The sequence below is a fragment of the Hemicordylus capensis genome, chromosome 3 (genome assembly GCF_027244095.1).
Source record: "Hemicordylus capensis ecotype Gifberg chromosome 3, rHemCap1.1.pri, whole genome shotgun sequence".
Classification (NCBI taxonomy): Eukaryota; Metazoa; Chordata; class Lepidosauria; order Squamata; family Cordylidae; genus Hemicordylus; species Hemicordylus capensis.
The window spans coordinates 136220213-136237220 of NC_069659.1; the positions used below are offsets into that span (position 1 = coordinate 136220213).

A 17008-nucleotide genomic window follows, 5' to 3' on the forward strand; every position below is an offset into this window, starting at 1 on the left:
TCTCTAGGTCATCTAGGAGACACCAGATTATTCCTATATTAAAAGAGCTACACTGACTACCAATAAGTTTCCGGGCAAAATACAAGGTGCTGGTTATAATCTGTTGTTTTGTTTTTATGCTTGTTTTATATGTTTTTAGCTTGATGTTTTTATTGCTTGATGTTTTTATTGTTTTTATTGTATGTTTTAATTTTTGTAAACCACCTTGGGGTTTTCGTTTAATGAAAGGCGGTATAGAAATGTAAAAATAAATAAATAAATAAATAACCTATAAAACCCTAAACAGCTTAGGCCCTGGGTATTTAAGAGAATGTCTTCTTCGCCATGAGCCCCATTGTCCATTGAGATCATCTGGAGAGGTCCAAAAGCAGTTACCACCAACTCATTTGGTGGCAATGCAGAGACGGGCCATCTCTGCTGCTGCCCCAAGAGTCTGGAATGTGCTCCCTTATGAATTAAGAGTCTCCCCATCTCTGACAATGTTTTAAAAGTCTCTGAAGACTTGTTTTTTTCACCCATGCTTTTTAACTGGATTGAGGTATTAAATTGTTTTATGGTCATTTTAAATCTGTTTGATGTAAACTGTCCAGAGACAGAAGTTTGGGGCAGCCTAGAAATTTGAAAACAAACAAAATCACAAAATATTCCACAAAACTGTCCATTATTATAAGGAAAGGACTTCTTGCATTGTTTCTTTTTTGTTCCCTATTACAGTCGCATATCAAAACTAAAGGAAGCTAGAAATATGACATTGTCATCACCTCCCATTCCCAGACTAAAACTGGCACTTGGCTGTCATTCAACTAAGGTTGTAATCCTATGTACATTTACCTGGGAGGAAAGCCCACTGAATATGTGGGACTTATTTATGAGTAAACATGCACAGATCAGACATGGCCTGCAAGGCTGCAGTTGTATGACACTTACATGGAAACAGGTCCCATTGAACAAAGTTAGACTTGGAAATAAGTCCAACTTTATTCAGTGGGATTCACTTAAAGGTAAGTGTGCATAGAACTGTAGTCTATGCAAGTAAGCATGCATTTGATCAGAATGCAGAACTTGATTACATTCGTAATCTGAAACTGATCTGGTTCCATTGTTCTGCCTGGTTTCCAGGCGCGAAGCCAGCTGAGCAGCGGCCTGTGTCCAGCCCCGCTCAGCGGCTCCTTCCGAAATGCCCGTGCACGTGACATCACGCACACAGGGCGTGGCTTGGGCTCCATAGGAGCCCAGAGCAAACTCCCCCCTCCCACGCCCGGGCCGCTGAGAGCCCGGGCAAACTTTCTGCCAAGTATTTCAGGCACCTCCGACTGCCTAATAGAATGTTTTCCCCTTCTTCTCCCTCTCTGGAGAGAGGGGGGGAAACGTCCTATTAGGCAGCTGACCCTGCCTGAAATGACGCTCCGAGAGCTCGTTCAGGCTCTCGGCATCCCAGGCCACACCCCTTGTCATGTGACTGTCATGTGCAAGGGGGCGTGGCCTGGGCTGCCGAGAGCCCGAACAAGCTCTCGGAGCGTCATTTCAGGCAGGGTCGGCTGCCTAATAGGACATTTCCCCCCCTCCCTCCAGAGAGGGAGAAGAAGGGGAAAACATTCTATTAGGCAGTCGGAGGTGCCTGAAATATTTGGCAGAAAGTTTGCCCGGGCTCGCGGCAGCCCAGGCTTGGGAGGGGGGAGTTCGCTCTGGGCTCCTATGGAGCCCGAGCCACACAGGGCGGGGCTCTCTCGGCGGCTTCTCGCCATTGGCGGCTTGGGTTCTTTGAACCCTTTTGCCCAATGGTGGCTCCGCCCCTGCTGGTTTCTATACTAAATTTATCCATCGTCATTCTGAAAACTTACTTTTTCAGTGTAACAGGCTTTTCATTTAGCTGTCTTAGTGCATACTCAGCCATGGAAACAGAATGGTTGTTTTTGTTTTTAAAAATAATTGTTTCTCATGCAGTCATTTATTTCTTATGTCTATTTTACCTTAATTTAATTATAAGAATACTGAAAAATGTAATACATAACTAAGCCCTTAAGGAGGTTAATCTATTTGGATTGTAACAAATATAATTTTTATTAGCTCAGCCTATTTGGATGGTAACGAGACTAACCTTTCAGTAGACATTACAGACTCTGAATTATGGTCTATTTTATGTAAAACCAGCATTTAGTTCAATAAAAGGAAAGTTCTTTTATCTGTCATTGTGTTAGAGAATTGCTGTATTAATGAGCATGCAATGTGCACTATGACCATTATCTAAGAGTGAGGTTCACTCTCCTCTGGCTATGACTGGAAAATGCCCAGGTAATAGTACACCAAATCCAGGTCAGGGTTTGTTCTGAAATTTTTTTGAAAAAGAAAATCCCCAAGAGCAAATTGTTATATTTCTAATGGAACTGAAATTTTTGCTATATCTGCAGAATATATTCCTCCCCACCCTACAGAAACGATTTTCTGAGAATTAGTACCTTACACTTTTCATTAAAACTCTTAAAAAAAATAAATGGGTTCAACTGCAACTGAAACCTGGTATTTCCAAAAGGGCGACTCCTTATTTTATCAAACCTGCTCTAACTTTTTATGTTGGTTCGGTATGATTTTATTTAAAGGTGGCTCCATACTATATGTTAAGACTGTATATTATTTTTTAAAATGTTAGTGGGTTGGTTCAGATGAACAATAGCCCCTACACACAGTCAGGCCAATGGGGAAAATGCACCCACCAGCATGGCAGCCATGTGCATGCTGGCATCATGTGAGGGCAGATGGAAGATACCCCCTGTGGTGCTCAATATTAGTTGGTGGGGGGGCTTCCAAACTTCCTGTGGTGGCAAGCAGAGGAAGAGCAAGTGTGGCCTCCTCCCTGTTAAAGGTGTGGGGAATGTGCAATGATTCAGAGCTCGAATCATGTTTCGTGTACATCCCTAACCCCCACCATTAGTCAGAATAGGTAAAATGAAGGTTATAGGGGAAGGAGGGAGAGAGAACACTGGAAAAGGGAAGATGAAATTGCAGTCTTCAACTCAACACATTTTAGCAGAGTTGCCTACATTCTGATAGGTCTTCTAGATCATTACCTCTTCCATCGGCAAGCTAAGCCGCTTGAAATCTGTGAGGACATGATGTCTCCATTGATTTCAATAAAAGATTTTAAAAGCCGCGTGTAAGAAAAATGGCTGGTGAAGAGCAAACAATGACTACTGAAAGCCTTATAAATGAGGGTTTCAGCAATGAGTTGATCATCCCCCCCCCAAAAGCCATTTTTAACATTTGCCTCTTTAAATCTTTCACATTCATTCTCTTCAATGTGGATAAACCAACTGAAAAGATTCTCCCAAATTTTCTCCTTGGATGGAACCCTGACAGTCTCTTTACATTTCAGTGAGGCTGGTGTTGGAGGCGACTGTTGCATATCCCCTGGACAGTGAGAATCACGAATAAGGAAGTTTTAGATCGAGTTAAACCAATAATATCACTAGAAGCCAAGATTACTAAACAAAGATTGACATATTTTGGTCATGTCATGTGAGCTGATTCACTCAAAAAGACAATTATGCTGGGAATGATCAGTGGAAGAAGGAGACGGGGACAGCCTTGTACTCGGTGGCTGGATGTTATTAAAAATGACACCGGAATGACCATGGTGGAATTAAAGGAAGCTGTACGAGACAGGATGGCATGGAGTGCATTGATCCATAGAGTGACCCAGAGTCGGACACAACTAAAGAGATAAGAAGAAGTTCTCACAAGCAGCCAAGAGTGGGCTAAAGCAGCCAAGCCCACTCTTGGCCGCTTGTGAGAAGCAGCAGGAGGCAAGCAGCTGCCAGTAATTTCATTTCAAATCACATGGAAACCAATGTGACTTTAAACAGGGTTGAGGGAGCAAGCGCTCCCTTAGCCCTGTTTTTTTCTATCATCTGCCAGCCCTGGCTGCTTGCAGACTGCAGGGCTCCCGGCCAGTGCCGGTAGATACCCAGAATGCACCACACACTTTTGTGGTGCATTATGGGAGTTCTGGGGGATGGAAGAATGCATTCAAGCCCCTGACCCTCATTACTGCTGGGCATAGTGAAGGATCATCTGGGTGTGCAGGGACAGTGGAGGATCGTCTGCTGCAAAGGTAAGGTAATGAAACCTTCCTCCCTCTGACCACCCACCAAACCCTTCTCACAGATCATGAGAAAGACCTCAGTGTCTCTTTGGGAAGAGGAGCCCTGACACTTTATTCAATTTTCAGATTGTTCTTGGGAGTAAGGACAAATTTGGAGACATTTTGGATTCAACCCTAGGCACGATGTCCCTTTGCTCACTATCTTCAGTAGTGGTTGCTGTTTGCCTCATCAGGCATTTTCTTACATATAGCCTTTCAAAATCTCCTATTGAAATCAGTATAGACACTACTTCACCATTTAAACTGGAACCCTTTTCCATTTCCATCTGAAATTTGACAGATCTGATCTTGAAGAAGCTGTGAAAATTCCATGCCAGAAGTTACTGACAGCAGAAGAGCAGTTGGGTCTCCAGTTGAAAGCCTCAAAAAACAAAAACAAGTGAGAATTAAAACAATGAAACAATAATGGAAACCAAGGTGATTTTAATGAATGAACAACTAAATACATGAAGCTATTACAGTGGCAATGATTAGAATCACAAAATGAAAAGCGTTGTTGCACACCCCAAGTTTTGAGACTAAGGGTGCAGCTTCAGTGAACCTGAGGGAAATCTGTAATCAGACATTCACTGGTTTCGTAGAAGAGTGTTTTTAAAAGACTCCTCTCCCAGAGCTATGGCCCTAATCTGAATTACAACCTACAATAACCTACAGTTGCATTTTCCTTTAAATAATAAAAAAAAAAAACTCCAATGGAGAGCCTGTCATGGACCTCCTGCTGACATATTAATTTGGCACTAAATAATCCCTTGTGACAGTGCTACCTGGAGTGTTTTTCAGAAACCTAGGGGAAAATTAGCCATGTATGGAACTTGGTAATTAAATGCCCCACTTAAGCCCTGAGTCAGATTGTTCTTAGTGTCACACTCAGGCAGGCCTTCCTTTTGGATTCTATGATAATTGTCGATACACTTGTAAAATATTTTACTGCAGTGAGGATAAAAACATCCACATCTTCCCTTTCCCCACTCTAAATATTTAAGTTTATTCCAGGAGGAATAATTGTTTTTGTTCCGTTTTATCAAACACCCACATCTAAGCTACCTCAGCTTGTCTGTCACTCATTAGACAATATCTTCATAGCCTTTCCTTCTGACTGACAGTTAGGTTGATAACAGAGCAGTTTGGAATACATACTACCAAGGGTTGTTCAGCAGCTGCAGTCTGACTTCTGAGGTATTCTCATTGCTTCCCATTGCTCAGCTTTATGTATTAGAGATTATTTCTAACTAAAAGCTGTGATCCTAAGCTTCTTCACTGCCTTAACTAAGCCGAGTGATTCATGTTTCAAAGCCTAATTTTGTAGTCCGAAAAACAGGATGACTGTCATTTCAGTGTTTCCTTAAACGGAGGCGGTGGGGGGACCTATGAATGAAAATGTGCAGTTTAAATCTTTGGTCTAATTTTTTTTTTTTAACCATTCATTTTCATGATGCATGTAAACCAACCATAATGCAATAGCAAGAAGTAGAGCTGAACGAAGAAGTTGTGAAATGTATGATGGGACTGAAGGAAAGAAGTGGTTTGAGTTCAGAAATATAAATTATGTTAAGTAGTCCTTACTACTTCTTCTTAGCCAAATTGCTCTAATTATGAGACTTCTTTCATGCTGATCACCTCACAGATCCTGCTGTCTCCTGCCTTTCTCCCTAACTTCTCCTTAGGCTTGTGGCTGTGGCCAAATTCCCCACTTGTGGTCCTGGCCACTCTTTGTTGGCATACAGCTCACCCCCATTGATGTGACTTTCTCATGCAACTTCACTCTTGACTTTACAATCTACTACTAGTACAACAAATATTTGTGAAAAATAAATAATACATAAATAAGATGTTCCCCTGTCCCCAAAGAGTTCACAATCTAAAATGAAACACAAGGTAGACACCAGCAACAGCCACTGGAGGGATGCTGTGCTGGGGTTGGATGAGGCCAGTTGCTCTCCCTCTGCTAAATATAAGAGAATCACCACTTTAAAAGGTGTGTCTTTGCTCAGTTAGCAGGGGTTTTGCACAAGCTTTTACACAAGTGCCATTGAAAAAGTGACAGGTGATGCTTTGGTTCTTGCAAAAACCACAGGTGATGCTTTCACAGCCAAATGTAAGTCTCAACTTTGTCTTTCTTAATTGTCTCTGTTGCCTTTGGGACAACTGACCCTCCCCTTCTTGTGAATCCGTGCTTGCTTGCGGTCTCTTGACTTTGTCCTTAGTTGGTTCTCCTTCAGTCTGTCAGATCATATTTGCCATTGCTGCTTGCAGGAACTCCTCCTGAGCTTTCCTTCTCTCTATGGGATTCCTCAAGGTTCTGTCCTTGGTCCCTCTTATTTTCTTCCTACACTCTTTCTTTGGGTGCCCCCTGTTCAGTACCACCTGTGCATTGATAACACCCAGGTATACATCTCTATTCCAGATTGCTTCCTGTCCATCAAGTCCTTCATCTCACTCACCTGGTATATTAACTCCAATGGATCATTGCCATCTCCAACTCAACAGGTCCAAGGCAGAACAACTTATTTTTGCTCCCAGGTTTTCTTCTCCTCTTTCCTGTTTCCATTCACTCTGTTGAACAGGCACACAGCCTTGACTATCTCTTTTATTCATTCTTCTCTTTGGCTCCCCATGTTTATTCTATTGACAAATTGTGTCACTTCCTCCAGCGTGACATTGTAAAAATCAATCCATACCTCTCTGTTCCCATTGGCTAAAACTCTTGTTCATACTTGTTCAAACTAACTCAGATCATTTCCCACCTCAAGTACTGCAATGCATGGTGACATAAGGCAAAAAGCAGGTTAATCGGTTAATATAGTTTGGTTTGAAAGTTGCCTTTAAAAAATAAGTTATTTGACCGTGGGTCAGTTCAAATGATACTCCAAACCAGTCCCTTAAACATGTGGGAGAGAAGAGTGGGATCACATGTATCTCCTCACCTGGTTTGCTGGCATGCTGTCACTTAATCATTTGGAGGGCAGTTCATCTGAATTGGATTTTAATATTACAAATTAATATTAAATCTGTGCGTTGAAAGGCAGTTTGGAAAAACCACCCTCCTCCTCTCTGCAACCCCGAAACAGTACACCAGCACTTTGGGTGGGGGTAAGAGTAGTGTGCCCACACACTTTCCCACTAGGCATGTGCAAACAATGGATTTTGTGTTCATTTCAAGCACAAAACAAAACACAAAATGACTGAAATATTCTGTCAAAACAGTGGTCAAACCAGATGTTTCAACAAAACCGACTCAAAACATTCTGAGTGTTTTGGCCATAGGAACAATTGGGAACTTAAAACACCCCATTGTTCCCCATGGATAGCTACTAGGGACACTAGTGGGTTGTGGGGTAGGGCATGATAGGTAGGACATACCACCCAGCCCACAAAAGAAACAGGCAAGCAGACGACTTTAAACAAATTTTTAACCTTTTCCCCAAACCCCCATAAGATCCTATGCGGCCCATGGGGCCCATTTTTACCAGTGTCTGGGCTGAGTTCCAACCCACAGCTGCTACAGGATGTAGTGTTATGGAGCTATAATGCTGCACATCATGTGGGCCATTTGTTTAATATCTCTTGCCATCCATCATGACTCCACTCATTCTCCCCTAGTGCCTAGTAAGCAAAGAACTTCATTCTGGACCATGTACATGGTGCCACATCTCTGTTTTCCTTCAAGTCCCAACCATCATTAAGTTTTAAAACTTGTGCTTGATACTGTAACTGCTTTTGCATGTGTTCAGCACTTGCTACCCTTCTCTTTCCCTCCACTCTTCCATTGCTTCTTCATTAACAGTTGGAGATATCTCAAATTGCAGCTCGCCTCCTGCAAATGTTGACCTACAACTCCCTTCATTCCTGGCTACTGGCCATTGTGCCTGGGGATGATGGGAGTTAGTCCACCAACAGCAGACATAATTTGAGACCCCTGATCTGTTGTATGGTCTCTGGCAACAAGGACATTTTGCCAATGAAATTCTGTAAGGTTCCATGTATGCTGATGCACTGTATAAATAAATTTAAAAAGAATAATATAAAATCCTCAGCATAAGGCACATTGAACTCAGTAGGACTTACTTCTAAGTACATATAATTAGGCCAATATATTTATATGCCTTTCCTCCCATACAGCAGGAACTGTGCAATAAACTTCTTCCATGACTTTAAAAAAAAACTGGATTCAAAGAAAGGTGGAGATTGGAGTAGTTAGCAATGAGGAGGGTGCACAGATATAAAGGTATGGCAGACAGGCAAAGAACAAAGGAGGAATAGAAAAAAGCGAGGCTTCTGAGGAGTTTGGGAGTAGAACTAATGTGTTGGAATAATGAATAGTGACAAGGAGAGGAAGTAAACCTGCAGATGTTGATCTGAGTCTGAAAGGGAGGCAGCAAAATGGTACGTTTGTCCCCACAAAACAGTGCAGGTTGAACCATGTTCTTCACAAACCTTGAGAAATAGGAGCCTGAAAAGCTTTCCAAGGTAAATGAAAGCTTTCACAAAGCCTCTCTCGCAGTGCCTTTCCATTGCCTTTGTCATCTTGTTTACACAACACATCTATTATGCAATGAGATTCTTCAGATCATGCAGAACCTAGCTGCTGTTTTGATTCCCCCCCCCCCCTGCAGTTTGATCCCTTGACACCTGTAGGTTTGAATCTCCTAATGATATAGTGGGCAAAACAAGAAGGCGAAAAGTTATAATTGTCTAGTGTTCCACAATGTCCTGGGGAAACAAATAACTAATATATTCAGAAAAGTGACAAAAAAGATTGTAGTACATCTCATCCTTGTTTAGTTCTTCTGTTTGCCTCTTTTCAGAACTATCACAGGAAAAAGAGGAGAACAGTACAAAAATAATGGTATTTGAATTGTATTCATAGCGATTGTTCACTGAGGTTTTATTGATAGGAGTGTCCTTTAAGGAGCCGCAGGGAACACAGATACATACACACACACACACACACACACACACACACACATATTTCCAAAGCATTAAAAATGTACCCTTAAAAGTTTGGGTTTGCTTTTGGTCACAGCTCTGCAGCTCTCAACTCTGTGAATTAGTTTACAGCTCTGAAAGCATTATGGGCAATGACAAGTAAATGAAAACACGATCCTATTTTAAACTGAGAAACACAAAATAGTAGTTTTAATGGCAGTATTTTAAAAAAATGTTTTCTAACAAATTAGTTGTAGATATGATTGCTCAGAAGTATTTCAGATATTGGCACTGATGAGTCATTCCTGAAGGCACAGGTAGAGCTAACCGGGGAGCATGGGAAGGAAAACCCCTGCCTTGCCCCAAATTCCTTCCAGTTGTAATTCCACATGTACTTTTCTGCATCCTTTCATACTGTATGGAAGTATGGTCTGGTGGTAACTCGATGGCAGAACCTCATAAACATTTGTGAGGCTACGTCTGAGTGGTTCTATTCATTGCTCATAAAATGTTTACAGAGACAGGTAATTCATTATTGGCTCATCCAACCCCTGGGACAGTCACTCTGCAGCCCTGAAGGCTTCTAGTTTGCCTTTTAATGTGTACATGAAGCCTCGAAGTGAGATTGTGCAGAGGTTTGGAGTTCCAGAGTAATAGTCTTCTAACAATACTTAGCTCTGCTTCTCTTTTTTCCATCTAATTCAGATCTTGCTGTTTTGGTGCTTACTCAGTGTTTGATTATGATACAGGGAGGGGACTGATGGGTAAACTGGCCAAAACTGAACCCAGACAAGACTGAAGTAAGAACATAAGAACAGCCCTGCTGGCTCAGGCCCAAGGCCCATCTAGTCCAGCATCCTATTTCACACAGTGGCCCACCAGATGCCACTGGAAGCCTACAGGCAAGAGCTGAGGGCATGCCCTCCCTCCTGCTGTTACTCCCCTGAAACTGGTACTCAGAGGCATCCTGCCTCTGAGGCTAGAGGTGGCCTAGAGCCCTCCAACTAGTAGCCATTGATAGACCTCTCCTCCATGAAGTTATCCAAACCCCTCTTAAAGCCATCCAGCTTGTTGGCTGTCACCACATCCTGTGGCAGAGAATTCCACAAGTTGATTATACATTGTGTGAAAAAGTACTTCCGTTTGTTGGTCCTAAATTTCCTGGCAATCAATTTCATGGGCTGTAATAATGACTGGCAACTGCTGAGACTGAGAGAAAGAGAAAAGGGGGCCCACAATACAATGTTTCAGTGCACCCCTCATCCCTCATGGAAGTACTCCTGTTCTAGGATGGCAGCCATCTCTGAGCCTAAATCCTTTGGTTTTTGGATGTCATGGCATACATCTCCTCAACCATAATGCACAATTTCAAGATGTTAAAAGCTGTAAAGGTTTCAAGCAAGCCAGTTTCCATTCTCTCCCACCGGGCTTTCTCTGTGGCTGCCCCGGGGCTTTGGAATATACTCCCTGCTGAAATAAGAGCATCTCCTTTTCTGTTTGTTTTCAGGAAGACCCTCAAGACTCACCTGGCTTTTAATTAGAATTAATGTTAATAATTTGTTTTAATAATTGTTTTATGCTACTGTTTTTAGTGTGTTTCTGTTTTATAATATTGTTTTGTGTATTTTAATCTGTGTTCTTTAAAAAAAATTGTTTTAAATTTTGCACACTGCCTAGAGATGTACATGTCAGGCACTATAAAAATATAATAGATAGATAGATAGATAGATGTTCCTTTTCTTTCCCCAACCGACACTGTCAACATTATATGGCCCAACTGCCCTCAGCCATATACTTACTCTCAGATGAACAGTCTGCCCAACTGAACTTTTAGATCTTTTTTTAAATGGGAGTGGGAACCATCTATAGAAAACAATGAAGAAAGCCAGAATTTTGACTTAGCAGTGATTGGGCTTAGCAGTGATGTGTGCTTCCACCCCAAACAAAAAGGTAGAGAGCAGTTTCTGTCTTTGACATTGAATGAGAACTCCTTAAATACAGGTCTGCCCCAACAACTTATAAAGCAGGGGTGAGGGGATCTGATTTTAAAAGCAAAGGGGACACATAGGTGAGCAGTAATAAATCCTCTATTTCCCATTGTTGTTTTTTTCTCTCAGATGTCCAATACTGGAGGTGACGTTTGCTGTAAGAATACTGTCCTGGAGAAAAGGCTATGGAAAGGGAAGCAACAAACATTGGGAAGGTTCAGCAACACACACACACACCACCCTTATGCCTTTTTTGCTCTTTTAAGTTTCTCTTCCCATTTCCTACAAGATTCAAGTAGAGCTTTGTTTAAAAAGCTAGATCTGCTGCTAGGACATCTAGTTTAGCTAAGCTTCACACCTTGTAGGAGCAAGTTATCTGCTACTTGGGGGCTGTCCTTGGTCCTGCAAATGCTCTGTGTTTTGACACTGAGTGCCTATCTACTTGGTTCAGTTGCCTGCCACTTGCTGGTAAATATGGCCAGGCCTGCCAAGGCTGTGTCCCATTTCTCACAAAGGTCTAATAAGAACAAGACAGACAGGACTGCAGAATAACATAATGCATACCTTCAAGAGAAACGGTTGAGTAAAGTGCTACACCAGAAAATTCAGTAAAGGTAAAGCAGCATTTGTTTTAGGAAATTCATGTTCTTTGTGGTTCAGGGTTTTTTGATGGATGGGAAAATTTAAAACATAAAATAAAATTTGGACAAAAAATGTGAATTTTAAAAAATTTAATATTCAATAGGGACCACAAATGATTTGTTTCACTTCCCACAGTCCTACTGTGCATTTTATCTGTACCCTGTAGATATATTTATTTCCATAAATAACAGAGTTTATGCTGATGGAAGCTAGGCTGTTGTTTTAAAAATAAAGATGAAAACTTGATTAAAATTCAAAAGGAAAGGAAAGAGCGATTATTTGGGGAGTTTTATTTACTTATTGGGCAAATCCTGCTAAAAACAGTTAGGCCCTCTATGTGTTTAAAAAGTAATAAATAGCTATTGTGCTTACTTCATAAACTTGTCAGTGTCTTCATTTTATTTTCCTGAACAAACTGAATTTCTGTAGTGCTCATCCCCAGCCAGTTAATAAATACATCATCCTAAAAAGTGCTGTGGTATTAAATTTACAGCAGATAAAATATGGATGAAGTTGCTCTGCTTCAGGTACGTCAAGTGTGATTTAATATCTCTCACTACCCTTATGAGGAGTAAAATATTACTCGGCTGCTCCAACAGCAAGACTGTGACCTTTGCTCCCAAGTAACAGCCACTCAGCAAACAGTACCAAATGAAGAAATAGAATAACATATAGATTTGCCATAAGAAAAAATTGATCTCAATCCATATATCAAATCTGCTGATCAAAGCTCCGCACACACAAAAATGAGGACTTCATAATCTTTACTATGCAATTGCAAAAACTTGAGATGGAAAAGACACAGTTTATTTCTGATGCTTGAGAATAAGACATAGAAGAATATATTTCTTGGGAAAGAAGGTTGTGAACACCACTTAGATTTACCTTCAAATAGGAGAGCATTCATCCTGCCCTGTTCCATTATTGGTCAGTGCCATGAAGATCAGTAGTACTATTTTTTTCCCTTCTAACAGCTGGAGAAAAATTATAAGATTTATAGAAATTTCCATCAGTGCTTTATACATGACAGTGATTTTCCTCTGGGAAATTTCTGAATAGTCCGATTTAATTTTTATCTTTTAAAGGAAGGGTGAAAAATACCCAAATCTATAGTAATATCTAAAGGTGATAAAAAATTCCCCAGAGGAAGGGTTTGTTAGCAAAGAAAATACATTCCAGTGATTTACATTTTGCTTTCAAAAAATGGTGGGCGAGTGAAAGTGTGCTGCTCTGCATTTCAAAGGGAAAAGGAATGAAGAATTTTCGACAACAAAGACAAAAAATGAAACAGACAAATCATACAGCTGAGCACTTTTAACCTAGAGTAGTGTCTACTAACGAAGCAGCTACTGTATATATAATAAGTACTGAAGAGGTATTCTTTCAGAGGTTGGAACAGAAAATAAACTTTTTGTAATTAGAGCATATTAGACGTAACAATGCCAGAAACTGGGACTCAGTTCAGCTGCCAGTTGAACTGGTATACATCAGGAGTTATCCAGCTGAAATTGATAGAAATCACATCTCTCTCCAACTGACCTAGATTTGAGGGGGACAGGGAGCAGGATACTGTTCTTTTTTCTTAACTGTTGCTTAATTAAATGCTTTTATGGTTTCAATTATTATACCTGAGCATGTAGCTCAGTGACAGGGCACCTACGGTTCAGGACAATCACTGGTTCAATCACTGGCATCACAAGATCTGATTGAAGCATTGTGGAACCACTGAGGTCATTGTCCATCTAAGCAATACTGTCCTAGATGGACCAAAGACTGACTCAGTATAAGACAGCTTAATTATGTCTTAGAGTGCATTAGATATGTCATCAATATGTCATCATAAGGCAGAGTTTTGGTTCACAGACTCATCGGGAATTGGTACTGTTAAAAATTATTGTGAAGGAATGGCATAAATATTTACATCACCATCCAAATGTGAGGCAGGGCCTTCATGTGACTGGTTGATTGTGCAGACCTCATTCATTTTATCTTTTCCCATCTTTTGCAGGAGACAAAATAATAGGAAGTTATGAACAAAGCCTCCAGTGATCAGGCATCCATGTGAAAAGACTGGCTCACACAAGATATTCTCTGCAAGGTGGGTGGTTTATGCCAGTGCTCCGCCACACTGTTTAAACACTGGCCACGATGAATGTGTGAACTGGGGCACAGCTTTGTAAATAACTGTGTTTGTAAAATATTACCAAAACCGAGAGTCAGAATGACTTGGAATGAGTATGCCTCTCAATCATTCCAAAGTGACATTAACTCTGATCTTAGGAAGCAACATCTACATTACTCCTTAGCGTGCTGTTAATTGACCTTAAGTTCAAGTATGCTGCTTGAACACGTACTTCTTGTGCAGATCACTACTCTAAAAACCAGATTTCATCTGAGATGGTTAAAACATGACCAGCCATCATTGTTCTCTCGCCATGACGATTGTGAAGTCACAAACCCTAGTAAAGTTCAGTTTGCTTCCAGGAGGTGCTTCAGATGGTCAGGGTCCAATAACAGAAAAGCTCCCAAAATGAGTACTGTACAACAACCACACACACACACACACACACACGTCTGCAGTAGGAGAATCTATAACAAGCAAATAAGCAAACATTAAAGGTCCATTGATACACTATTTCAAGACGTTTATAAAATGCAAAGGTACCATATTTTGTTACAATAATAATAAAAGGCCTATTCCTTATTTTTAAAAATAAAAATAAATCAACAATACAAAAGAAAAGCCTAAATCTACCATGAAACACATGGCAGCTATTCTCACAAGCGAGCAAAAGCAGGCTAAGGCAGCCCAGCCCGGTTTTGCTCACTCGTGAGAACAACTGGGCTTGAGGGCGAGCCCGGTGGCTCCATAGCGGCAAGACCGCCTAAATAGCCATCCCCATAAACAAGGTTAACGGAGCGAGCACTCTGTTAACTTTGTTTTACAGATGGTGTGTCAGCTGTGGCTGATTGCAGCTGCGGTGAACCCACTTGGGGGGGGGGGAGCGGAAGCCCAGCAATACACCCAGCACTTGTGTGGTACATTACTGGGGCTACGGGGGCTGAACGCAACATGGTGGCACTTCCCTGTGCCCGACCCCTGGAGCTGCCGGATGAGGCATGGTGAGGCATGGGCGGCCCACAGGAGAACTGCCACTCATCTGGGTGGAGGGTAAGGGATCGTCTGCGGGGAGGGTCAGGCAAACCTGCTCTCCCTACAGACCTTGAGGAAGCTCTTCTCAATGGTCGGTGAGAAGAGCTTCATTGTTGTTGTTTTTCCCCTAGATAGAAGTTAACATATTTAGTTAACACTTAGCACTTCAGTGTAAGTGAGATCACTGGGTTGACTGACAATGCCAATACTTTGCGCCAAATTTTGATTTTGTGCTCATGGAGAAGTTTTGCACCCACCTTATGTACTCCACAAATACATACAGATATAAATGTTTTGGGTTTGTTTTTTTTTAATGTTTGCACCACTTCTGCTATTACCTTGAAACTAGTTTGGTTTCCGGCAGTAGAGATTTGCCTATATGTATATATGTGTGCTGCATGGAATATAAAGAAGGGAGTCGTTAAAGAGCAGCAGGAAGAGCAAGTCCATGTAAAAAAGAAAGAGAAGAAATGTCAAGATGCTGTTACCCAACAATCATCACCGGCACAAAGAGCAGCCACAGACATATCCTTGTCTGGCAGGGCTTCAGAGCCTGGCTGTGTGCCTGGATTAAGAGTGAAAGTGCTAGGAATGATTACTTCAGCATCGGAAGCTTCGTAATATGCCTCTGAAGGTGAAAGACTGGATATGTTTTGCCTCTTCTGTGATGGACACCTATTCTGCTACCCAATGCACAGATTTTCAAGCTACCCATTTAGCGAGAGGACAGAAAGTGGCATGTCAATCGTCTGCCTAAGTCAGTTAGCAATACCTTTACATGTCAAAGGAAATGGAGAGCTGAGATGGAGCATGAAACTATCCATATGATGATTCCCCTGAGGTGTTGCTGTGTTGGTCCTTTGCTTGGTCCGACTGAAATACATTCCAACTAGCATGTTCGCAACCCATGGGCTTATTGCATTACAGTCCTAACAACTACCTTTGGTGCTTAAGCCTAGCAGTGCCTGTGAATAACAGAGCTGAAGCATTGCTTGCTGGGAAATGTCAGCACAGAAAACAGGAAGTAAGGGGAGGAGTCTAGAATGAGCCATGGTATGATCGGCAGTTGCTATGAATCTTTTGGTTATAAAAACAAACCCTGTTTGGACTTAATTTGGGGCTCAGTTGCTTGAAGCAACACATTCCTGTAGAAAGTACATCTGTGTGTTTCTTGCATATTGCAGATGGTGGTCGGGGGCTGATATGCTCTGATAAGGCCACAACAAGCATGGCATGGGCAAGGTTCAACCCAGGGGCTCCCTGATCAGCCTTAGCTCAGTCTGTGAGTCAATGAACTACAAAATCCTGGTCCATTTTAAACAAATGGGCTGCACGTGACAGTTTATGGTATCTCATAGTAGCACCCTGTAGAATGTACACATGCAATAACTTTTTGAGACTGTCCTGAGGGTTCTGCATTTTCTTCCTTGTTCCTCTGACCTTTTCACTCTCACAGTTGCCACCTCTCATCACTCTGCCTGTCCTCCCTCTCTTGTTCTCATTGGCTGAAATGTTCTGCCATCACAGAGCTTTGGTAGCCTTGGGCTAGACAACTGGGTATGAAATAGGACTTGAGACTTCTTTGAATTTGAATGTTAAGGCCAATGAGCAACATTTATGAACTTCAATTGTATTATAGGAGTTGGATCCCAAGAGGGTGGAATTTCCTTACAGTATGATGGAGGCAACCTACCTAGAGAGCAGGAGGCTATTGGTTCGAATCCCCGCTGGTGTGTTTCCCAGAATGTGGGAAACTCCCATATTAGGCAGCAGCGATATAGGAAGATGCTGAAAGGCACCATCTCATACTGCACAGGAGAAGGCAATGGTAAACCACTCCTGTAATCTACCAAGAAAACCACAGGGCCCTGTGGTTGCCAGGAGCTGACACTGACTCGGCACAACCTTTCCTTTCCTTTACCTTTATGACGGAAATGGAGTAGACTAGGATTCTTACAGGGCTTCAGAAGTTGATAGAAAATTTGTAGAATGTGAAAAACTTTATTTAGATATTTGTCTGATCATTTTGTTTCATTTAGAACTCTCTGAGATACATTTGAGTTCTGAAACAAGACTTGGAATGGACTTGGCACCAAGACAACTGACATAATAAATAAAGACTGATTCCAGTAATTCTGC

General features: G+C 41.6%; 1 long non-coding RNA gene across 3 annotated transcripts in view; it reads left to right on the plus strand.

Annotated features, from left to right (window-relative positions):
- Positions 1-12095, plus strand: part of LOC128350349 (uncharacterized) — a 159879-nt gene extending 147784 nt beyond the window's left edge. For all 3 annotated transcript variants that reach the window (XR_008319280.1, XR_008319281.1, XR_008319279.1), the window contains 2 exons: positions 4440-4576; positions 11203-12095. This is a non-coding gene — a long non-coding RNA (uncharacterized LOC128350349). The remainder of the gene's footprint in view (positions 1-4439; positions 4577-11202) is intronic.
- Positions 12096-17008: the final 4913 nt, after the last annotated feature.